Source organism: Bubalus kerabau, chromosome 2, assembly GCF_029407905.1.
Source record: "Bubalus kerabau isolate K-KA32 ecotype Philippines breed swamp buffalo chromosome 2, PCC_UOA_SB_1v2, whole genome shotgun sequence".
Taxonomy (NCBI): domain Eukaryota; kingdom Metazoa; phylum Chordata; class Mammalia; order Artiodactyla; family Bovidae; genus Bubalus; species Bubalus kerabau.
This window is the reverse complement of record NC_073625.1, coordinates 184,827,437-184,853,579: the sequence shown is the minus strand read 5'-3', so window position 1 is coordinate 184,853,579 and position 26,143 is coordinate 184,827,437. Positions and strand designations below refer to the sequence as shown.

Genomic DNA, 26,143 nt, shown 5'->3' with positions numbered 1-26,143 from the left:
AACTCCCGGAGTTCACTCAGACTCACATCCATTGAGTCAGTGATGCCATCCAGCCATCTCATCCTCTGTTGTCCCCTTCTCCTTCTGCCCCCAACCCCTCTCAGCATCGGAGTCTTTTCCAATGAGTCAACTCTTTGCATAAGGTGGCCAAAGTACTGGAGTTTCAGCTTTAGCATCATTCCTTCCAAAGAAGTCCCAGACTTTATTTTTTTGGGCTCCAAAATCACTGCAGAAGGTGACTGCAGCCATGAAATTAAAAGACGCTTACTCCTTGGAAGAAGAGTTATGGCCAACCTAGATAACATATTCAAAAGCACAGACATTACTTTGCCAACAAAGGTCTGTCTAGTCAAGGCTATGGTTTTTCCAGTGGTTATGTATAGATGTGAGAGTTGTACTGTGAAGAAGGCTGAGCACCGAAGAATTGATGCTTTTGAACTGTGGTGTTGGAGAAGACTCTTGAGAGTCCCTTGGACTGCAAGGAGATCCAGCCAGTCCATTCTGAAGGAGATCAGGCCATTCGGCCTTAGAAAACCTCAGTAAATCCTCTCCAGCCTGTACCACCTCTGAAATGACTGAGTACACATCACGTTCTCTGAGCACAACATGATAAAACTGGAATAAATGACAGAGCAACCCTCTGAACCTTCCTTCTTTATGGATTTTCATGTTGCCTGAACCTTCTACATTGTGTATGTATTTTGTTTATAAAGTGACCAGTTAAAGTAGTAAGAGTTAAACTGCTTTTTTTTCTTGTGAGTTTACAGAAACGGGATCCAAGTAAGTCTAAAGAAACAAAGAAAGGATTGAGGGCGGGCACAGGACCCATCCCAGGAAGAATGCTGGGTCCACTTGCTGAGCTGAGGGGGGAGGAAGTTCTTCAGCCCCAAATGAGAAAGTCACATGCTCACCTGGCCCCTCCCTGGCGGCTCCTGGACTGTGCCCCTGACCGGAGACCTGGCTCCTTGGCCTCTGCAGTGGCTGGAGGAGGGGACGCAGCAGACTCCTGAGGGAGGGGGCAGCACAAACAGTCCACGCAGCCCAGAGGTGGGAAAAAGGACTAAGGACTCAAACTTACTCTTTGTTCCACTAGGAACCTTGTTGGTGAGATTCCATAATTCTTCACGTGGCTATACTTTCGTGTAGAAATTCATGCCTGTAATTTTCCGCCAAGGCTTTGCTCCATGTTGCTGTGTAGACCCCACAGAATCCCATTTAATGGCTGCATAATGTTCCATGGAGGTATTTCTCCTGCATTTTGATCACCTCCTCTCTCGTTTCTCATCCTCTGACTCACCAGAGCTGAGAAAGCCATTTCCACCTCAGGCTTCTTGCAGTGGGACACTCACCCCCTTGCCCAGGCCATGCCCTTTCCCACCCCTCCATCCCCACCCCAGCCCCGCCTCCCACCTGCACATGTTGCCTCACTAACTCCAATCCTTTCTTATTTTTAATGTCACTTCCTAATGGAAGCAGTCTCTAGTCCTGATCTGGACTAGGTGAATCTACCTTACACTGTGTAGAAAATGATAGTGTAAAATGGAATAAAGGGATATCCACTCTCCTATAAGTAGGAAAGAATACTATAAAAGCATGTCAGGTAATTAACTCATAATTTTTTTTCCTGGATTTTTGTCATGTTTGTGATATTTTTTAGCTTTTAAAGTTATAATTGGTTGTGCTTTTACATCCTATATCAATATCTCCTTTGGTTTCCTTTTTATAATTTTGTTTTCTTTTTTCACCTAAATAACATTCCCCAAGTTGCATAAGATTCAGATCCCAAGAGACCTGGTCCTGCCTTGCGTTGCTGTCTGGACACTTGCTATTTTAGTGGTGGAAGCCAGGCAGGGCCTGTCACCACCTCATACCCCCGAAGCCCCCAATCCCAGGATGGTGGAGCCCAAAGTGAAGGCCAGGGTTTAATTACATAGGGAATTAGCTGTCATCCATTTGACCTTTTTAAGCTTCTAGAGCTAGCTCAAATTATTCTCTTTTTATGCAATAGATGACAAGTGATCTAAATTTTCCATCCTGGGACTTAGGAGTGATGAAGAGAAGAAGGGATGGAGAGGGTCACTGAAGCTCTGTGAGCAAGAAGTGGCTGAAAATAGTGGTCACTGAGCTCCAAGTCTTTCCCTGATGTCACTGTTCTTGGTGGGCATCAGTTCAGTTCAGCTCAGTTCGGTCGCTCAGTTGTGTCCAACTCTTTGCGACCCCATGAACTGCAGCACGCCAGGCTTCCCTGTCCATCATCAAATCCTGGAGCTTGTTCAAACTCATGTCCATTGAGTTGGTGATGCCATCCAGCCATCTCATCCTCTGTTGTCCCCTTCTCCCACCTTCAATCTTTCCGAGCATCGGGTCTTTTCCAATGAGTCAGTTCTTTGCATCACGTGGCCAAAGTATAGGAATTTCAGCTTCAGCATCAGTCTTTCCAATGAATATTCAGGACTGATTTCCTTTAGGATGGACTGGTTTGATCTCCTTGCAGTCCAAGGGCCTCTCAAGAGTCTTCTCCAACACCACAGTTCAAAAGCATCAATTCATCGGTGTTCAGCTTTCTTTATATAGTCCAACTCTCACATCCAAACATGACTACTGGGAAAACCATAGCTTTGACTAGACAGACCTTTGGCACCATAGTTGGCAACTATGCTTTAATGGCTCTAGGCCAGTCACTCCCCTGTGGCAATGACACTCCATTCCCAAAGGGTGGTTCCATTTGCTACAGTCATGTAACAAATCATCCCCAAATGCAGTGGCTTAGAGGAACAGCAGTTGCTTTGTCTTTCATGGCTAGAGTCAATTCCAGTCTGAATTTGAGCAGCTGGGGGCTGGCCAGGCCTCTCTCTCCCCACATAGTCTCAGGCTTTTTTTATGGTAACTGTTTTGGGCTCCTCTGTGGTCACCTCAGGGTTAGGGTTAGGGTCGGATTGCTTACCTGGCCATCAGGGCTCTAGCAAGCCAAATGGAAGTCACACAGCCTTGTCTGAATTAGCCTCAAAAGTCAACTTCATTCTTGCCATGTTCTACTTGTCACAAATAAGACAAAACTCACTTAGATTTGAGTGGTGGGGAGGCTGACTCCGTCTCTGGATAAGAGAGCGACCAATCTCTAGAAGATCATGTGGGGCAGATAGTTTTGCAGCCATCTTTGGTGTCTAGAAATGTTGATTATAAAAAGAGGGTATTAGGTGTGAGAACTCTCCTTGTAGGCCTACCCTACTCAGCATGCAGCTCCAGGAATTCTTCAGAGGGATACAGGGGTGAATTTGACAGGATTGAAATCAGAGATCTTGATCCAAGAACTCTGGGAACTCTGACACCAACTGCTGTGATGCCAGTTCTGAAGCTCATTCTTCTCCCTCTGGGGTGGGCATGAGAGCAATGAGACTGCCAGGAAAAGCCAGCCACAGCTTAGGCCAGGCGTCCCCAACCCCCAGGCCAGAGACCACAGTACTGTTTTGTGGCCTGTTAGGCGCTCTGCTGCACAGCAGGAAGTGAGCACGGGGTCAGCGAACCACGATTCCTCTGTTTTTATAGCGCCTCCTCCTCATTCTCCCATCATCCCCAGATATGACAGTCTAGTTGCTGGAAAACAAGCGCATGACTCCCCCTTATTCTGCATTATGGTGAGTTGTATTAATATGTTTATTTCATTATTGTAATATTAGAAATAAAGTACATAATAAGTGTAATGCTCTTGAATCATCCTAAAGCTAACTCCTCACCCTCATCCCGGTCCATGGAAAAATTGTCTTCCATGAAACCAGTCCCTGGTGCCAAAAGGATTGGGGGCCTCTGGCTTCGACATCTCCAGAGAGGCACATGGGGTGGTGCCATGTCAAAAGGCGGAGGAGACAAGTTCAGTTCCTGGACTGTTCCCTGGTGAGTTTTGCAGCAGTGATTGTCTGCAGAGGGTAGAAGTCTGACTTCCCCTTGCTTCCATTATTCTAAGACATTAAACTCTCTGAAGTCAGGATGGGTCTTACAACTGATATCAGGCAGTGGCCTTGATATGGTTGTCACCTGCTACATGTGGCCTGAAAAGTTGTGGGATAAATGTCAGCAGCCTGGGAGGAAATCCCAGAAACTCAGGCGGAGAACTCTTCAGAAACATTGCTCTTGATGCACAGAGATTGATGTTTTGTAGAAAAACAGGAACACCCATGACCACAAGATGAAAAATTATTCAAAAGAGTTGGACACTCTGCAGAAGTTTTAGGAATATTTAAGTCACTTTGTGTGTCTGTTACTTGCTTAGTCGTGTCCAACTCTTTGTGACCCCATGGAGTGTAGCCCACCAGGCTCTGTGCATGGAATTCTCCAGGCAAGAATACTGGAGTGGGTTGCTATTCCCTTCTCCAGGGAGTCTTCCTGACCCAGGGATTGAACCTGGGTCTCCTGCATTGCAGGCAGATTCTTTACTGCCTGAACTACCAGGGAAGCCTCATAAAACCATATCTTAGTTCTTAATCTATGTGATACAGTTTAACAAAGTCAGCTTAGATGGCTGCTGGGAAGTATCCTAGCAACTTATTACCATGGCAATATCACACTTGCTAGTCTTCAAATATAGGTACTCTCTGAGATGAGCTAAACTAGTATTACACTGAGGTTTGGAACTCAAGACCAGCCTTACTGATTGTTATGTGATCAGGTTTTAGTGGTCCCTAGGGATATGCCTCAGATTCTCTTCCCCCTATCAAGTGATAGAAAGGGCTTTATGCTCTTCAAAAAGCATAGAATATTTTTTTTTTAAAACAGTGTCCAGTATCAGAATAAACATCTTTGTGTACTGGCTGCATGGAAATTTTAAAGACAACACTGGTGAATATTGCTTCAGTTTCATAATATTACTTTCAGGGAATTAAACTCACAAATCATTGTTTCAGGTCTGCAGTATGACAGCTGGGTGGCAATTTTCCAGACTGCAGGATAGGTCTCCAAGTGCATTCATTATAGGTAATCATAATTACACTGAGATCTAAGTTATTTATAGAAAGTATTACTTCCATATATTTTAACAGATAAACAAAGCTGAATAATAGATTATTAGGTATGATTTGATATGGCTGAAAACCTCCTAGCTCAGCTTGTGGTCTGCCATCTTATCCTTTCCAGCTAGAACATTCTGGGCTTTGTAAGAACAGACTTTTAAAAGTTATTAGAATTATCCACTTGTTCCTGCCTTCATATTTATTTTTATTCATATCTGGGCACCTGAGTGATTCTGAGTTTCTTATGAGAAGAAGCAAACCTACTTCGTAGCTTTAATTCAGGGAGATTGTAATTAATGCTGCTTACTAATCACGTGAAACCAAAAAGATGGACAGGTAGAAAGGGGCAGGTAAATCTGCTGCTAAACTTCACCCAAACTTCATCCAACAGCAAAGATGAGAAGCCTTTTGAGGCTGGCTCACAGAGGCTGTGGGCAACTCATGTGTTTCTGCTGGCCCACTCATTGGCTAATGGATGTTAAGGTGCTTTGCCTGACTGATTGCCTCATTGATGCTGAACCAACCAGGCAGTTTCCAGATCTAATTCAGGTTTTGCATGACTTTCTGAGCTTTTACTAATCAGAGGCAGTCAGAATGTGCAGTGCTTACTTACAAACAAGCTGCAAAATTAGAGTACATAGTCTACTTCAGATGTGAAGAAAAATCATGTGGCATAAGTAAAATTGTCTACCTTGATTATGCACTCCAAGGAATTTGGGGCTGGGATGAAATGCAGGAAGTCAAATATAGTTTTGGAAATGCATATACATTTTCATTCCAATCCCAAAGAAAAGCAATGCCAAAGAATGCTCAAACTACTGCACAATTGCACTCATCTCACACTCTAGTAAAGTAATGCTCAAAATTCTCCAAGCCAGGCTTCAGCAATATGTGAACCATGAACTTCCTGATGTTCAAGCTGGTTTTAGAAAAGGCAGAGGAACCAGAGATCCAATTGCCATCATTTGCTGGATCATGGAAAAAGCAAGAGAGTTCCATAAAAACATCTATTTCTGCTTTATTGACTATGCCAAAGCCTTTGACTGTGTGGATCACAATAAACTGTGGAAAATTCTGAAAGAGATGGGAATACCAGACCACCTGATCTGCCTCTTGAGAAATTTGTATGCAGATCAGGAAGCAACAGTTAGAACTGGACATGGAATGACAGACTGGCTCCAAATAGGAAAAGGAGTACGTTAAGGCTGTATATTGTCACCCTGCTTATTTAACTTCTATGCAGAGTACATCATGAGAAATGCTGGACTGGAAGAAACACAAGCTGGAATCAAGATTGCAGGGAGAAATATCAATAACCTCAGATATGCAGATGACACCACCCTTATGGCAGAAAGTGAAGAGGAACTAAAAAGCCTCTTGATGAAAGTGAAAGTGGAGAGTGAAAAAGTTGGCTTAAAGCTCAACATTCAGAAAAGGAAGATCATGGCATCCGGTCTCATCACTTCATGGGAAATAGATGGAGAAACAGTGGAAACAGTGTCAGACTTTATTTTGGGGGGCTCCAAAATCACTGCAGATGGTGACTGCGGCCATGAAATTAAAAGACGCTTACTCCTTGGAAGGAAAATTATGACCAACCTAGATAGTATATTCAAAAGCAAAGACATTACTTTGCCAACAAAGGTTCGTCTAGTCAAGGCTATGGTTTTTCCTGTGGTCATATATGGATGTGAGGGTTGGACTGTGAAGCAGGCTGAGCGCTGGAGAATTGATGCTTTTGAACTGTGGTGTTGGAGAAGACTCTTGAGAGTCCCTTAGACTGCAAGGAGATCCAAGCAGTCCATTCTGAAGGAGATCAGCCCTGGGGTTTCTTTGGAAGGAATGATGCTAAAGCTGAAACTCCAGTACTTTGGCCACCTCATGCGAAGAGTTGACTCATTGGAAAAGACTCTGATGCTGGGAGGGATTGGAGGCAGGAGGAGAAGGGGACGACAGAGGATGAGATGGCTGGATGGCACCACTGACTCAATGGATGTCAGTCTGAGTGAACTCCGGGAGTTGGTGATGGACAGGGAGGCCTGGTGTGCTGCAATTCATGGAATTGCAAAGAGTCGGACACGACTGAGCGACTGATCTGATCTGATCTGATCTGATACATTTTCATCTGCTGATGGGCATCTATTATTTATTAAGTTTTGGGTTGTAACAGAAGCTCCAATTTAAACCATATTAGCTCATATATCTGGAACTCTGAGAGGTATATAGATTTCAGGATTTAAGTCACTGATCCAAAGTCTCAGTGACTTAGTTTTATTCTCTTTCTCTCTCTACTCTGTACTACTGTAGTGAGGGACGCATCTCAAGGTTGGTTCCCCTTATTTCTATCCAAAGCAAGAGTTCTGAGCTTTGTCATGATTGATCAGCCCTGCCCAACCCCTGTGGTCAAAGGATTGAGAGGGTAACAGGCAGAAAGGCCAGGGTCTCCAAAAGGAGGAAATAGGCTGCAAGCGTCAGACATTTTTATCTCTCCCTTAAGTGGCAAGAGGAAACAAACTACAGGTGTCAGATTTTTTTTTTCCTTCTCCATACAAAATCAAAAGGAGGTTTCTCTATGGAAATGTTTTTCTTAAGCTATGTTAATGAAACTATGTATTTGCTTTGGAATTTGCCTTTCTTCAAAATGGTTCCACCTAAGACTAACTTTTTTTCTTTTCTCAAACCTTGGGCTAATAATAGCTCAACAAACCCGTATTCATATCAATTGTTTTATGGCTATGTGACGACACATCTCGTGCCATCCTGTCAAATATCAAAAATGCATATTGTGGGAGAGGAGCCTGGTGAATCTCCATCAGCCTTGAGGTGTCTCTCTTATCTGATTAATAACTTTCTAACAGACATAAAGCAGCTTGCTAAAACTAGCATGGGGCACTCTCTATCCTTCTGATGTCTATGTCCCAAGCTTTTTTTGTCCCTTTTTTCATTTTAACAAAACTCTGCTACACAAAAGCTCTTGAGTGATCAAGCCTGGCCCCTGGTCCTGAAGCTAAATCTTCTTCTTTGGAGATCACTAATCCAACACCGTTCATGGTAAGCTATCAGGATGACCATGAACTTCGGCTTGGGAGGCCTCAGTGACTGTGCCCAGGTGAATGGGCTTAAGTGAGGGTCAGTTCTATTCACATCTCATGACTGCTATTCAATGAGGGAGGAAGGAAAGTCACAAATGTCCAAACAACCAGTAATGGTACCATGGCAGACAGAACATTATCCCTGAATAAGTATATAATTATTTCTGTCAGTCGAAGTGGAAAGGGGATACAAAGGAAACTTGTATTGTTCTGCCTGATTTCAAACAATTCCTTGTAATTGAAGAATTTATGTAAAACCATTGGCTCTCTGGCAGCTTTCCCAATTCTGTCCCATATTCAATTAGAGACTGGAGTCAGAAATGAATTTTGTAGTTTATTTACTATGAAAACTAGAGGCTGCAGCTAATCTTGTGTCTTAGCTTTCCTTGTTTAGAATGCTTGAGTGGAAAGAGTGAAATGACCTGTCCTTTGTCTGGAACAAGCATTTTGCTCTAAGTCAGAGCAGAGTAGTCAAGCCTCAGTGGCAACATCTCAAATAGCCAATTAAAAAAAAAATTCTCACAAATTAGGCTGTTCTCCAAAGTGTGTCTCGAAACATTTATTTGCTTAAGTGACTATAAAATCAGTAATATGGTTAGGGTTCAAATTAATGAGCTGGCATAGCCTTTCAAGTTTATTTCACAGGCTCTACTTGGCCAGAACATTTTGCACTGATTCTCACCATCCTTAATGCCAATATGTTGCAATGAACAAAGCACCACCCTCCTTCCTCTGGAAATACAGAATTAAAACAGTCACCCTGGAGTCTCTGGAGATGGTGTAAGCGTGTACGTGTGTGTGTGTTTGTGTATCCAGTGTGTCCACTTATGAACAGGGAATTGTGTCTACTATGTACAAGCACTTAATTGAAATCATTTTACTTCATCTGCAGAGTCGCTGTATTAAGTATGAATCCCATTTCATAGGCAAGGAAACAGCTCAGTATTGGACCTGCTGAGCTCCACTGTCTCAATCTTTCTCTAGGACTTGAATTAAGTTACAGATTTTTTATTTTCTTTTTAGCTTTGCCTCCTTCCCTGCCCTGTCAAACTCTATTCATTGACTAGATACTGACTGAGCACCTCCCATAAGCCAGATGCTATAGAGGTGAACAGTGCAGACAGAAGTCCTCCCTATAGGAGCTTGCATTTTATCAAAAATAAGCTCAGTTGTCTGGGTCCTGCTCTCCCAGATTTTCACTCTAGAAATCCTTTTTCCTTTCAATAAGGAAATTTCAATAAGGAATTCAATAAACTCAGGGCCTCTTTCCCAAAAGCTACTTGCCCTGAAATATGATCAGCATTTCAGATTCATAAGGGAAGTGGGAATTTGTTTAGTCTTCTGATCCAGGTTACTCAGCTGCCTCATTGTTTTGGCTTCAGAGGAGACATTGGCCCTGAATTGGCTGCTTGCCCAGTGGCACATGGGTATAGGGGCACTGGAGGAACTGGTGCTTCAAGAGATGGGTGTTTGGACTTAATGCTGTGGATCCGGTTTCCAGGGGAGCAGGTCCTGGCCCAGAGATTTTCAGGTAAGAAGTTGGTTGAGATGGGTTTTCAGGCACAAACTGGTCAGAGGGAAATGTTGGACTGCTATGCTCCTGCTTAACTTTGAACTGGCTACCTCATTTGGTGATACCAGAGACATTTATTTGACTGACTTCTATTGGTGTAGTTCCTTTTTCTCTTAAGGACTAATGAGAGGGTAACAGGCAGGAAGGCCAGGGGTCTCCAAACGGAGGAAATAGGCTGCAAGTGTTAAACATTTTTTATTTCTCTCTTAAGCGGCTGCTGCTGCTAAGTCGCTTCAGTCGTGTCCGACTCTCTGCGACCCCATAGACGGCAGCCTACTAGGCTCCCTCGCCCCTGGGATTCTCCAGGCAAGAACACTGGAGTGGGTTGCCATTTCCTTCTCCAATGCATGAAAGTGAAAAGTGAAAGTGAAGTTGCTCAGTTGTGTCCGACTCTTGCGACCCCGTGGACTGCAGCCTACCAGGCTCCTCCATCCATGGGATTTTCCAGGCAAGAGTACTGGAGTGGGGTGCCATCGCCTTCTTCCTCTTAAGCAGCAGGAGGAAACAAACGAGTGATATATTTTTTCCCCTTCTGTATACAAATTTAAAAAGGAGATTTCTCTTAAAATCCTGTGTTGCCATAATGACAACTGTTTCTACTTGAAGTTAACTATTCTCAAATCTTGAGTCAACCAATGCATCTTTCTTATGGAAATGTTTGTCTTAAGCTATATTAATGTACTATGCATTTACCCCAGATTCTGTCTTCAAGTTGGTTCTGCCTAATGGCTCAGAACTTACTTGACAAACCATTGTGTTATACTTAGACATTGTTCCCCTAATCTATGTAAATGAAATTATTTGTATGGTAATCTTCCCTTCTACAAGATTCAAGTCAATCATTTTATGGCCTGGGATGACTCGTCTGGCGCCAAGATTATCCCAAAATACATTTTATGAATGAGGGGCCTGGTGCCATTCTGAGTTTTAAGACATTCCTTTCTTTCATTAACAAACTGCTAGTGACTATATAACATCCATCTGAAGACTAGCAGGGGGGTACTCTTTCTGCCGCCTTCTGATGCCTATGTCAGAAGCTTTCTCTATCTCCTTTACACTTTAATAAAACTTTATTACACAAAAGCGCTGAGTGATCAAGCCTCGTCTCTGGCCCCAGATTGAATTCTTCTCCTCTGGAGGCCAAGAATCCCTGCGTCTTTTCATGTTTCAGCAACAACCTTTCACTATGATATTATTTTGCTTAATTGTAGTTAACATTTGGACCTCAAGTTATGCAGATGATCTCCTTTACTCCTCTAAACCACCCAATGAGATAGATGTCACCATCTCCATTTAACAGAGGAAGAGACTGAGGCACGGAGATGTTTTGGAATATCCACATGGTTACACTACGGGGTGGCAGAACTGATATCTGAACCCAAGTCTACCTAACACTGGGTCCCGAGCTCTTACCACAGTGCTACCCTGCCTCTTGCCCTTTCTGAAGGTTGGCCTGAGTCTCCTCCAAGTTTATTGTTTATTTATTTTGGCTGTGCAATGTCTTTGCGGAAGCACACAGGCTTCTCTAGTTGTGGCACATAGGCTTAGTTGCCACACAATATGCAGGATCTTAGTTTCCTGACCAGTGACTGAACCTGTGTTCTATATATTGGAAGGTAGATTCTTAACCACTCAACTACCAGGGAAGTCTCTCCTCTAAGTTTAGTAGTTAAGATATACTCTTGGACTGTCTGTGACCTGCTGATTTATTTATCAAATTATTCAACAAGCACATGATATTCTGGACGGTGTTCAGGGCACCAGAGCTATGATATATAAGACAGATCTTTAGAATACCTCACAGGATGGTGAGGGGCTTCAGAGAAGTAAAAAGGCACTTAGATGATGGAGTATAGGCACTGAGCTGTGGGAAGTTCTGTGTACAACGTGGTACATTGGAGGGGCGCCTCACAGTCACTGGGGTAGGGAGATGCTGGGCAGGAATACATAGGAGGTACATAGGAGGGAAAGTCTGGGCAGGAGCCTAAAGCAGGTATTGGGTAAATACATGTACATGTGCAGGATTGGGTGCAAGCGGGATGTTCCAAGAAGCAGAGTATGGCACGTGATTGGAGTGGAGCCAGGAATTGGGAGAAATTGAGGATATCTGGGGCCCCATGAGAAGTTGGACATGGTAAGAGTTGCATTGAGATCAACAGGGCCAGATCAGGATGGCCTTCCAAATCCCATTATAGACTGGGTTTTGCACTGAGGACTGGGAAACTGCTACAGAGTGTTAAATAGGGTGATATTATCCAATTTGCTTTTTGTTTGTCAATATGTTTTTATTTCCTTTTCTTTTTAACAGTTATATTGTGATACAACTGACACGTAATAAACTATACATATTTAAGTATCCATTTGGGTGAGTTTCTACATACATATATTTTGTTGAAACCATAAACACCAACAGGAGAGGGAACATGTCCATCACCCCAAGCATTTTCTCCTGCCTCCTTTTAAATGTTCTGTCCCTTTTTAAATGCTTCTAGTCCCAGACAACTGCTGATCTGCATTCTGTCAGTGGAGATTAGTTTTTATTTTCTAGAGCTTTACATAAATAGAATCAAAATGTATATGACTATATTCCAAAGAGATCGTGGAGACTGCCAAATCAAGAATGGACAAGAAGAAAAGAGGCTTTAGCCAGGGAGTTATTAGCTAAAGTAACGCCTTCAGAAAGGCGCTCTTTGTGAAATTGCTCTGTTCATTGCATCACAAAGTGGCAGAATTAAAAGCAAGGTTACTGATGTCTAATCCTACCCCGTCCCATCCCCTCTTAGGTTCTTGTCTGTAAGCTGTCTATCATGTGTGTGCGTGTGTGTGTGCATACACACACACACACACACACACACACACACACACACACACACATACAGGATTTTATTGGCTTGTGCCATTGGGAAGTTCATCAGTGGTTGGCTTTAGCTGTTGATGCTCAGACGACCTGGTTAGGACTTGGTTTTTCCTGATCACTTAGCTCACTTCTCCTTCATCTCCCACAACCACCATTTCTGTTGCTGTTGTTGTGAGAACATTTAAGATCTCATAACAACTTTCAGGTACACAACCCAGTGTTGTTAAGTGTAGTCATCAGGTGATACACTAGCTCCTTGAACCTTATTCATCTTGTAACTGGAAGTTTGTCCCTTTGGCCAACATTCTCACCTCTTTCCCAACCTCCAGCCCTGTAGAGAATATTTATTGTGCTTATTTAAGTTTTGCCCCATGAGTTCCAATCAACATCTGTTGTTCTCTTTGTCATCTTTAGATGCCCAGTTATTTTGCCCATGGAATTCATGTTACTGTTTTAAGCTACTCTATTTAGTTTTGAAGAAGAGTCAGATTTCTCCAGGGGAGTGTAATGACAGGGGAAGGGATGAGCCCCCTGGCAGACTGCTCTGGACCCCACAGAACTCTGTGAACTATGACTTTGGTGCCCACACTGCCAGGTACTTCCTGTGATCAGGGTTCTCCTAGGCTAGAATCCCTCATCCTGGGAAGCTTGAAGGGGGAGAGGTGAGTGAGTGAATGCTAAATATCAGCTGTCGGTCCTGTTTTTTATCAGCCCCTCACCTCAGCAGGGCTTCTGTGGTACTTTCATACTCCCTGACAACCCTGGCTTCCTGCGCTGATGCTGCGGGTTTCTGTAGCCAGAGGCCATTCTGACCCACTCAAGGTCAGGCCGTGGAGAGGGAAGAGAATTGAATCTTTCCTCCACCCTTGCTATCCATCTGCTCTGCCCTCCTGCTGTCTCCCTGCAACACACCTGCCTTCTCCCCAGGGGCATCTCACACTTTGGAGGTGTTTTTAATAGTTTTTTCAGATCCACGATTCCATCTGCTTCTATGACTTTTCTAGGGTACATCTGGGTGCAGGGAGAAAAAAAGGTGGTCAATATACTACCTTGGCAGAAATAGGAAAAGGCCTGGACACACGTCTCATTTCACAGAGCAGTCGGTTTGCCTCTAAGCGCCTCCTCTCTCAGAATGAGTAAGGGGGAGAGCAGGCCAGGAAACAGGGCCCAGAACCAGTACTTTTTAAGGCAGAAGAAAAATATTACATTTGAACCCTTTATTTTCTCCTCACATTAAACCCAAGGGAAATCTTCTTTTAGGTAATGACTCAGACACTCTGAAAAAGGATTAATAATAGTTCTTGGTGATTCATATGAATATTTTACTCTGAAGTTGCTTGTATTTGAGGAATGTTTGGTGTGAAACTTTTGCTCCCAGGAAGTAGAGGTGAAGATCTAAGTACTCACTGCTTTGTGAAGTGGTTATGATAATAGCAATTAATAATTGCATTTCTCTATGCTCTGCCAAAGCATTTAGGCATTGCAGAAGCACTTTATAATAAAGCAATAAATAGATAAGTAGCTAAAATCGTTAATTAAACTGCTTAAAATAAAGTACTATTTCATTCCCCTTTTTTACCTCTAGAGTCTACAAACTTTAAAAAATAGTGTTTTTTGCTTCAGTAGATAACAAAGATTATCATTTGCAGAAGTACAAAATAAAACTCTGAGATTCTAAAATGCGTTTGATAACAATGCTTCAATTTGAGGCAAAACATTTTCCTAATGATAGAATCAAGAGGGTTTTCAGTTCGACAGCTTGAGGCCTCCCCTGCCACCAGCTAGCTGTGTGACCCAGGGAAAGTCACTTAACTCTGAGCCTCTGTTTCCTCATCTGTTAAATGAGGTAACTGGAATAAATCTCTTAGACGCTTTACTGCTTTAGAATTCATTAGCATCTATAAATGCACAAGTGTCCCTACCCTCAGTTCAGTTCAGTTGCTCAGTCGTGTTCTACTCTTTGCGACCCCAGGGACTGCAGCACGCCAGGCTTCCCTGTCCATCACCAACTCCCGGAGTTTATTCAAACTCATGTCCATTGAGTTGGTGATGTCATCCAACCATCTCATCCTCTGTCATCCCCTTCTCCTCCTGCCTTCAATCTTTCTCAGCATCAGGGTCTTTTCCAATGCATCAGTTCTTCGCATCAGGTGGCCAAAGTATTGGAGTTTCAGCTTCAGCATCAGTCCTTCCGATGAATATTCAGGATTGATTTCCTTTAGGATGTACTGGTTTGATCTCCTTGTAGTCCAAGGGACACTCAAGAGTCTCCTCCAACACCACAGTTCAAAAACATCAATTCTTTGGTGCTCAGCTTTCTTTATAGTACAACTCTCACATCCATATATGACTACTCTACCCTGAGTACAGTCAACTATTTATATAAATTGCCCACGTTTTCTCTAACATTTTGTTATAAGAAGTTTCAAACATAAATAAAATTTAAAGAATTGTACAGAAGGTAGCAAAATACCTGCTATCTAGATTTTACTACTAAGATTTTCCTGTACTTGTTCTATTACATTTGCAGTCATCTATCCTTCCCTTTATCCAGCCATCATTTCATCATATTTTGTGATATAATTAGAAGTAATGTGCAGATGCCAGCATACTCTACCCTAAAGGGTTCAGAACACATAGTAGTAGTAGTAGGTAGAGGTTCAACTTTTTTTTTTTTTAAGTGAAGCTTATGTACTGTGAAATGTGTCAGTCTTTTTTTTTTTTAAACCGGTTTTTTAAAAAAAACTGAAGTAAACTTACAATGTTGTGTTGGTTTCAGGTATACCCTTTAAGAGTGCTGTCTCTATTCAACTGGGGCCTTTGGGGCTGCTGAAGTTAAACCTGGGAGATTTGGGGCTGCTGAAGTCAAACCTGGGAGATGGTGAAGGACAGGGAGGCCTGGTGTGCTGCAGTCCATGGAGTTGCAAAGAGTTGGACACGACTGAGCGAATGAACAACAACTTGGGGCTGGTCTTCCTGCTGCAGAACCCCTGGCCTGGGGAGAGCTCAGAACTCTCCCTCCTGTGGAATAACCTACACACTATATTTATTCTCACTTGTGGATCCCGCACCTGGGGGTACAGGACTTGATGGTGTCTTGAGTGTACCCCGACCCCCCCCTCCATCTTGTTGTGGTTCTTTCCTTGTGCTTTACTGTAGAAAGTCTTCTCTGGTAAGTTCTGATCTTTCTCACTGATGTTCTATAGATAATTGTGATTTTGGTGTACTCGTGAGAGGAGGTAAGCTCAGTTCTTTCTACTCCGCCAACTTGGCTGATCTCTCCTGAATTATGTTTTGAATAATTTGGGAGGTAGCTTAGAATCCATTCTGGTTCCTAGAGTCGAGGTTAGAGGTTGCTCTGGACTGCTTCATTTCTCCCTTATCTTTGGGTCAGAGAAGTAGTAGAAACTTGTGGCATGTCTATTTCCCAGGGACTGGGACCTGTTCCCTCATCTCACACATAAAGGTCCCATAGCCCTTTCATCTTCAAATTTCCTTCAGTGCCTGGATAGGTGTCTGGAACCATGGTGAAGGAAAGGGTCAGGTAGCATGTTAGCCTGCGGTCCCCTGTTCACACGTGACGGTGAGGTTTTCTAAGGCGCTGTTGATGCCTGTGGCAACAAGACCCTGATTGAGGAGTGGATGGAGGGAGAAACTGTATTTGCTCCTAATGAATGGTATGGGAGCTGGGGTAGGTGGTGTGGTGCTGCTCCCTGGAAGGAAGTAATCAACATTTCCAGCTGGATAGTAACTCCTCTTGGAGAAGGCCAGGAAGGAAGACAGGAACTGGGCTTCACTGGGGAAAGGGTAGAGTGCCCTCCAGAGCTCTGCTCTATCAAGAAGCCTCAGACGCCTGCTGCTGCTGTGAGGGGAGCCAGGTCTGTCTCCCAGCTTCGATGTGCCACCAACCTCATCCAGGAGGAGACTGAAATGCCTACAAAGTAGGTTTGATCACCCCCATTTTCGAAGTGAAGTGGCAGAGACAATAATGGTGAAAAGACTGGCACAAGTTTCACTGTTGTAAAAAGTGGGAGAGCTAAGGCTCCAGTCAGATTTCTGGCCCCAACTCTAGGGCGCTCATATCTGTAATTCAGCTTGGAGGCTTGGAAAGCTCTTCCACTTTAGTATTTGTAGGGCCTTGGATAAGGCACTTGAGACTATAGTACAGACAATGTGGAAGCGTCTACCGCAGTGGTAGCAGTGACAGGAGCTCAATGAATGTGCTAGGTGCGGTGGATGGGAGCTAGGGAGGTTAAAACAAGAATAACACTGGGTCTTGGCCCTGAGGAACTTTATAATTATGAGCAGTTAGGCTTATGACCTGGTTTTGAAGCATGACTTATTATGAAGCTACTTCACTTTGGAAAAGTTGCTTATTCTTTCTGTGCCTTGGTTTCCTCATCTGTAAACTGGGCATAATTGCAGTATCTTCTTCCATAGGTTATTGTGGAGATTAAATGAGTGAATGCATGTTTGTTCTGCTTTGGTCAGTATCTGATACACAGAAGGTTTGTGATACAGGGTAGTTGTCAGTCAGATCAGATCAGTCCCTCAGTCGTGTCCGACTCTTTGCGACCCCATGAATCACAGCTCGCCAGGCCTCCCTGTCCATCACCAACTCCCAGAGTTCACTGAGACTCACGTTCATCGAGTCAGTGATGCCATCTAGCCATCTCATCCTCTGTCGTCCCCTTCTCCTCCTCCCCCCAATCCCTCCCAGCATCAGAGTCTTTTCCAATGAGTCAATTCTTCTCATGAGGTGGCCAAAGTACTGGAGTTTCAGCTTTAGCATCATTCCTTCCAAAGAAATCCCAGGGCTGATCTCCTTCAGAATGGACTGGTTGGATCTCCTTGCAGTCCAAGGGACTCTCAAGAGTCTTCTCCAACACCACAGTTCAAAAGCATCAATTCTTCAGCGCTCAGCTTTCTTCACAGTCCAACTCTCACATCCATACATGACCACAGGAAAAACCACAGCCTTGACTAGACGAACCTTTGTTGGCAAAGGAATGTCTCTGCTTTTGAATATGCTATCTAGGTTGGTCATAACCTTCCTTCCAAGGAGTAAGTGTCTTTTAATTTCATGGCTGCAGTCACCATCTGCAGTGATTTTGGAGCCCAGAAAAATAAAGTCTGACACTGTTTCCACTGTTTCCCCATCTATTTCCCATGAAGTGCTAGGACCAAATGCCATGATCTTCGTTTTCTGAATGTTGAGCTTTAAGCCAACATTTTCACTCTCCACTTTCACTTTCATCAAGAGGCTTTTGAGTTCCTCTTTACTTTCTGCCATAAGGGTGGTGTCATCTGCATGTCCGAGGTTATTGATATTTCTCCTGGCAATCTTGATTCCAGCTTGTGTTTCTTCCAGTCCAGCGTTTCTCATGATGTACTCTGCATAGAAGTTAAATAAACAGGGTGACAATATACACCCTTGACGAACTCCTTTTCCTATTTGGAACCAGTCTGTTGTTCCATGTCCAGTTCTAACTGTTGCTTCCTGACCTGCATACAGATTTCTCAAGAGGCAGATCAGGTGGTCTGGTATTCCCATCTCTTTCAGAATTTTCCACAGTTTATTGCGACCCACACAGTCAAAGGCTTTGGCATAGTCAATAAAGCAGAAATAGATGTTTTTCTGGAACTCTCTTGCTTTTTCCATGATCCATCGGATGTTGGCAATTTGATCTCTGGTTTCTCTGCCTTTTCTAAAACCAGCTTGAACATCAGGAAGTTCACGGTTCACATATTGCTGAAGCCTGGCTTGGAGAATTTTGAGCATTACTTTACTAGCGTGTGAGATGAGTGCAATTGTGTGGTAGTTTGAGCATTCTTTGGCATTGCCTTTCTTTGGGATTGGAATGAAAACTGACCGTTTCCAGTCCTGTGGCCACTGCTGAGTTTTCCAAATTTGCTGGCATATTGAGTGTAGCACTTTCACAGCATCATCTTTCAGGATTTGGAATAGCTCCACTGGAATTCCATCACCTCCACTAGCTTTGTTCATAGTGATGCTTTCTAAGGCCCACTTGACTTCACATTCCAGGATGTCTGGCTCTAGGTCAGTGATCACATCATTGTGATTATCCAGGTCATGAAGATCTTTTTTGTACAGTTCTTCTGTGTATTCTTGCCATCTCTTCTTAATATCTTCTGCTTCTGTTAGGTCCATACCATTTCTGTCCTTTATCGAGCTCATCTTTGCATGAAATGTTCCTTTGGTATCTCTGATTTTCTTGAAGAGATCCCTAGTCTTTCCCATTCTGTTGTTTTCCTCTATTTCTTTGCACTGATCTCTGTAGAAGGCTTTCTTATCTCTTCTTGCTATTCTTTGGAACTCTGCATTCAGATGTTTATATCTTTCCTTTTCTCCTTTGCTTTTCGCTTCTCTTCTTTTCACAACTATTTGTAAGGCCTCCCCAGACAGCCATTTTGCTTTTTTGCATTTCTTTTCTATGGGAATGGTCTTGATCCCTGTCTCCTGTACAGTGTCATGAACCTCATTCCATAGTTCATCAGGCACTCTATCTATCAGATCTAGGCCTTTAAATCTATTTCTCATTTCCACTGTATAATCATAAGGGATTTGATTTAGGTCATACCTGAATGGTCTAGTGGTTTTCCCTACTTTCTTCAATTTAAGTCTGAATTTGGCAATAAGGAGTTCATGGTCTGAGCCACAGTCAGCTCCTGGTCTTGTTTTTGCTGACTGTATAGAGTTTCTCCATCTTTGGCTGCAAAGAATATAATGAATCTGATACTATTATATAAATATGTAAAAATGTAAACAAAAGATTTAGGTAACAATTCAACAAAAACAATAGAAGGAATGGCACAAGAGGAAAACGGGAACTTTTCAAGTATGTTCTAAGGAGAGCATTTGCTACTATGTTTGAAAACATCTGCAGGTGCAATTCATGACCACATGGCAAATGATCTTGTTCTTAGTTGATCACAAAGCAGAGTCCTGAGGATGATGCCAAATCTTTCTTTAAAAAGAACAAAACAAACAAACAAACAAAAAAACCACCCTGTTGTTCTTGGTTCATTCTGAGCATCTTCTGCAAGGACAAGTCATCTGAACTTTCATGGATCATCTGGAGAAAGTCTTCGGTATAGAGAGCATTGTATTCTTTTATGGTTCATACTGTAACTAATTAGTGTGAAGTTAGTGACTTTAAGCAACACAAATTTACCATCTTATAGTTCCAGAGGTCAGAAGTCTAAAATCAAGGCTGCATTCCTTCTGGAGGCTTAAAGGAGACTCTGTTTTTTTGCATTTACCAGCTTCTATGGGCTGCCTCCATTCTTTGACTCACAGTCCCTCCTTTAATCTTCAAAGTCAGCACTGTAGCATCTTCCCTCCTCTCTGACCTCTCGCCTGCCTCTTATAAAGATTCTGATGATTATAGTGGCCCACCAGGATAATCCAGGATAATCTTCCCATCTCAAGGTCCTTAACTTAATCACACCTACCTTATTATATATATATATAAAGTAACATATTCACCAGGTTCTGGTGAATCCCCAGGTTCTGGGAATTACCATGGGACATCTTTTGAAGGCCATTATTCAGGCCTATCACAAGTCTAAGCCAAATACATCTTTCTCTTGCTAACATGGGTGACCTTGCTTAGAATAACCAGCAGGATCTATTATGTAAATTCTTCAACCCACCATGTGTAAAGAGAGGAAAAAATGCCAATGGTAAAGGGGAAGTAGGAATCCTGTCCTAGTACTTACCGGTATAAAACTTGCTCTGTGAATTCTGGTGAGAGCAGTAAGTAAGGGCAGTCTTTTTTATTGGGAACAAAATTTTTTAAATATCTTGAGAAAGGAGCCAGTCCAATGAAATTTTTATTTACCTGTCAAAACACTTTTATAGAACTTGATGTATGGCTAGGCACTGCTCTAAGCTTTCAGATATGACCATGCAATCTGCTAACAACTTCATGATAATAGAAGAACATTCTATTAACAAGACCCTCATTCTATAGATGAGGAAACTGAGACACAGCCAAGGTATAGGAGTGAGCCCAAGTTCACACAGCTAGAAGTAGTAGCTCCTCATAAAGTGTTATTGCATGATTGTGAACAGCAGAGCCCCTGTTTCCAATGACCTGGAACACTCACCACTCAGGGCCGTCTGTGTCCTTGAACCCACATTCTGAGTGTCCTATCTGGGCGGCTTTTTGTGTAGACGGTACAGCACAAACATGGTGAGAAGCAGTTTTCACCTACTGGAATATTGTTGTCTCACTTCTGAAAGGGCTTCCCCCAGATAGTGCTAATGGTAAAGAATCCACCTACCAATACAGGAGACACAAGAGATGTGGGTTCATTCCCTGGTCAGAAAGATCCCCTTGAGAAGGGTTGGCTATGCACTCCAGTATTCTTGACTAGAGAATCCCATGGACAGAGGAGGGCTGGGCTACGGTCAGGTGGGCTACAGACAGGTGGGCTACAGTCCACAAAGTCACAAAGAGTCAGACACAACTGAAGCAACTAATATGTACCCTTGCACTCCCATCATAGAGCCACCTCCCTGACAGAAGCTGAATTAACAAGATAGGGGACTTGCTAGTACAGACTCCCTTCAGCCATGGCTCTGGCCCAGACTTATGATCTAGGCTGTGTCAACCTGATGCACTCGACAGGACTTTCACCTGGGAACCAAAGGTGAAACAGAGCAGGACCCTATGCTCCTCCCTCAGCCCTCTATGTCCTCTGCCTGCCTTATATCTGTGGAAAGGCTTCAGCCAAAGAAAAAGTTTAATCAGAGAAGTGAGAACATGCAAAAACAAAGGAAGACAAAAAAATAATTAAGCACAATCAAGGACCTTTAATTCTTTCTCAAGGGCTATAGATTATCAGTTCAGTTCAGTTCAGTTGTTCAGTAGTGTCCAACACTTTGTGACCTCATGGACTGCAGCACACCAGGCTTCCCCATCTGTCACCAACTCCCGGAGCTTGCTCAAACTCATGTCCATCGAGTCAGTGATGCCATTTAACCATCTCATCCTCTGTCATCCCCTTCTCCTGCCTGCAATCTTTCCCAACATTAGAGTCTTTTCCAAGGAGTTAGTTCTTCACATCTCATGGCCGAAGTATTGGAGCTTCAGCATCAGTCCTTCCAATGAATATTCAGGACTGATTTCCTTTAGGATTGACTGGTTTAATCTCCTCACAGTCCAAGGGACTCTCAAGAGTCTTCTCCAGTACCACAGTTCAAAAGCATCAGTTCTTCGGCACTCAGCTTTCTTTATAGTCCAACTCTCACATCCATATGTAACTACTGGAAAACAATAGCTTTGACTATATGGACATTCGTTGGTAAAGTTATGACTCTACTTTTTATTTTTATTTTTTTTAAATAAGAACAAAGACTTTATTTCAAACAGATTCAGTGGTATGTCTACTACAGCAAAGTCTGGTTGTAGCAAACAGTTTCCTTTCAAATCTGCACTGATGTATAAATTAGACATTATTTGGGAATGATTAATTTCTGGTAAAATGTAGATTCAATCCAACATGATGCTAATTTCTACATTTATTGTAGGCTGTATTTCAGTACTAGAGGTTAAATTTTCATCACCAAAAAATGAGAATAAGCTTACAGCTACTACTAAGGTAATGAGCTGTGAAATTACTTTCCTACTATTGTTCTGAAAATATACCCCTAGATTGTTAAGAGAAATTCCAACTTCATTCAAATCTGTTATTTAATTTTTCAGTTATCATCTACTGTTGGCTTGATTGTCACTCCTCTTCTTATTTTACACCAAGCAATTAAACGCCAGTGTTTCTCAACTCTTCGGCTAAGTGCAATCTTTTCTCCTACTTCTGTGCACACAGGATTAGTCAAGATGATTTTACCCAAATCAGCCTTGACTGCACTAACTCTTCCTCCTGTCTACAGGGATCCTATATTCACCATAAGCTCTTCATTCTTAGACAGCTTTTGTACTTTCGCTGCTTTCTTGTCTCCTTCAGTGCGAACACCTAGAAGCCTTCTAAGCAGGAAATAGGAAATTTCCAATTCTGTGAAGATCTCAGGTAAAGCTCCAACTGCACCAAGTACTTGCCCCAACATTCTGTCAGCCCAGCACAAAGTGGGGTCAATTTTTATTCCAACTCCAATAAGACCTCCTGGGGCAGCATACTGAAGATCATTATGCTCTGCGAAAAGTGATACAATTTTGGAAAAGATAGGTTTACACATGAGTTTTCCTTCACTGTCTTTGGAAACAATACCAGGTCTGATTTCTATCTCCTGGCCCACCTTTAATACTTCTTTTAGAATACTACCACCAGCTACACCCCCCTTAAGTTCATCAACTTCACAGCCAGGTTTGTTGACATCAAAGGATCTAATAACAATAAGTCTGGGTTCTGAAGTAAAGTCTCTTGGGGGTACTGGAATTTTCTTTACTATGCACTCACAGACAACTTCAATGTTGTATTTTAGCTGAGCAGAAATTGGGATAATAGGAGTGCCTTCTGCTACTGTACCTTGAGCAAATGCAAGGATCTGTTCATACTGTTCTTTAGCCTGGCTTTCTTTTGCCAAATCAATTTTATTTTGTAGAATCAAAATATGCTTCAGTTTCATGATTTATATAGCAGCCAAGTGTTCAGATGTCTGAGGCTGAGGACAAGACTCATTATCAGTTATCAACAGAAGAGCGGCATCCATCACTGCGGCGCCGTTCAGCATAGTAGCCATCAGAATGTCGTGGCCAGGACAGTCAACAAAGGAAACATGCCTGACTAATTTGAAGTTCCCTTTGGTCCCTGGCATGTCTGTAGGAAACTCATCGGGCGTGCTACTTCCACAGGATCTGTAACATTCTGGCTGAGGACAACTTGGGTCATCAAGTTTATAAATCTTAGCATTAGCATAGCCAAGTTTGATTGTAATATTTCTTTCCAGTTCATTTTTGAAATGGACAGTGTGGACTCCAGAAATAGCTTTTACAACTGTAGATTTCCCATGAGCTATGTGACCAATTGTACCTATATTAATTGTGGCTTGTCTGATGATAACTTCATGTGAAAGTGGCATCAACTTGGAAACATCCCACGTGGCAGGCTTCCACGTTGTACAATGGCACACCGGGCCCCCTGCCGGCGGGCCCCACCTCCCTGGGTGGGCCCCCTGTCTCTGCTTTTTAATATGCTGTCTAGGTTGGTAATAGTTTTTCTATAGATTCTGAGCCATATCCTGTGAGCTGCCTTATAGATACTGAAACTCCCAGGTAGAAGAAATTAACTATATGATGACCAGACTGAAGCCATTACATAAGCTGCCACTATTCTGAGAAAATGGGAACAAACTTACCTTGGAACTTAAGAAAAACTATATCTAAAACAATCAAGGTGTTGCTGGTCAGACCACTGATGACCAATTTCAAGATGACAGTTAGAGCTGACTGTGCTCTTTCTGCCCGTAGCCCCCACCCTAAACCTAGAAAAGCTCTTGTCCACTGACTGTCAGGGGCGGAGGAGGGTGGTCAGCCTTTGGACAGGCATTGCTCTCCCTCCCCCACATTGCCAGCATCCAAAATAAAGCAAACTTTCCTTTCCACCAATATTGCTCTTTCAGGTCTCTTTTAACAGCGAGCAGCAGGTCCCTACTTTTGGTTTTAAAGGGAAGCAATAGCCCCTGACAAATTAGGTTGGTATCAGAACAGCAGTGAGGGATCAGTTCCTGGGCTTGACACATGGTCCACCAGATATCTCAACATTTTTGCAAGCCAACAAGTATGCAATTAGTACATCCTTTAGCCAGAGTCACCTACCACTTGCAACTAAACCCTGGGTAATACTGATGTGAAGAACTGACTCACTAGAAAAGACCCCAATACTGGGAAAGATTGAAGGCAGGAGGAGAAGGGGATGACAGAGGATGAGATGGTTGGATGGCAACACCGACTTGATGGACATGACTTTGAATAAGCTTCAGGAGTTGGTGATGGACAGGAAAGTCTGGTGTGCTGCAGTCCAAGAGGTCTCAAAGAGTTGGACATGACTGAGTACCTGAACTGAACTGAATACTTACATTTGCAAATACTTAACAAACATCATGTACCAGGAGTTGGTCTTAAGACCTCCTCATGTACAGACTCACTTCATCCTCACAATAATCCCATGAGGTAGATACTATGATTATGCCCCTTTTACTGGTGAGGAGACTAAGGCATAGTAGAGAAAGTAGTTTGAGGCTAAAATCACTGCAGATGGTGACTGCAGCCATGAAATTAAAAGATGCTTACTCCTTGGAAGAAAAGTTATGACCAACCTAGATAGCATATTCAAAAGCAGAGACATTACTTTGCCAACAAAGGTCTGTTTAGTCAAGGCTATGGTTTTTCCAGTGGTCATGTATGGATGTGAGAGTTGGACTGTGAAGAAAGCTGAGAGCCAAAGAATTGATGCTTTTGAACTGTGGTGTTGGAGAAGACTCTTGAGAGTCCCTTGGACTGCAAGGAGATCCAACAAGTCCATTGTGAAGGAGATCAGCCCTGGGATTTCTTTGGAGGGAATGATGCTAAAGCTGAAACTCCAGTACTTTGGCCACCTCATGTGAAGAGTTGACTCATTGGAAAAGACTCTGATGCTGGGAGGGATTGGGGGCAGCAGGAAAAGGGGACGACAGAGGACGAGATGGCTGGATGGCATCACCGACTCGATGGACGTGAATTTGAGTGAACTCCGGGAGTTGGTGATGGACAGGGAGGCCTGGTGTGCTGTGATTCATGGGGTCACAAAGAGTTGGACACGACTGAGCAACTGAACTGAAATGAACTGAACTGAATTTGCCCCAAATGATAAGCAATGAAGTCACAAGGCTAGGATTTGAACCAGGCTGTGTGGATCTAAACCTGAACTCTTAATCACCACACATACTGTTTCTCTACAGGCTTTTAATTTAATTTATTTATTTTATTGATTACATAATAGTTTCATCATAGAACCATTCAAACACTATAGAAGAGTAGAAAAAAGAAAATAGGACTTCCCTGGTGGTCCAATGGTTAAGAATCTGCCTGCCAATGCAGGGGGCACAGGTTTGATTGCTGGTCCGGGAAGATTCCACATGCTGTGGGGCAATGAACCTAAATGCCACAACTACTGGGGCCCTTGTGCCCTCGAGCCCGTGTTCCATGAGAGAAGCCACCACAACGAGAATCCTGCACACTGCAACTATTGAAAACCCTCATGCAGCGACAAGGACCCAGCACAACTGAAAATAACTTTCTTTTAAAAGCAACTGTACTGTTGATGGTAAACCATTGTCTACAAATGTATTAGCTTCTTAAATTCAATTAAAATTAAATAAATTAAAGATTTGGTTCCTTGGTCGCACTTACCACATTTCACAGGCTCAGTAGCCACATGCATCTCCCGGCTACTGGTTTGGATGACAAAGCACAGATAGAAAATGTTTTCATCATCACAGAAAGTTCTGATTGGTAGCCCTGAGTAACTTGGCCATTTTTTCCACAGTTCTCTGGGACAGTGAACAAATACATGTAATTTTATATAAAAGGAATGTTTTACATGCTGTTTTGGTTATTCTCTTGTCTATGGCTCATTTTTCCCTAGCTTTGACCTC

At 42.9% G+C, this 26,143-nt stretch overlaps 1 pseudogene; it reads right to left on the bottom strand.

The window, feature by feature from the left end:
- Positions 1-21,876: 21,876 nt before the first annotated feature.
- On the bottom strand, positions 21,877-25,929 carry LOC129644537 (eukaryotic translation initiation factor 2 subunit 3-like; annotated as a pseudogene).
- Positions 25,930-26,143: the final 214 nt, after the last annotated feature.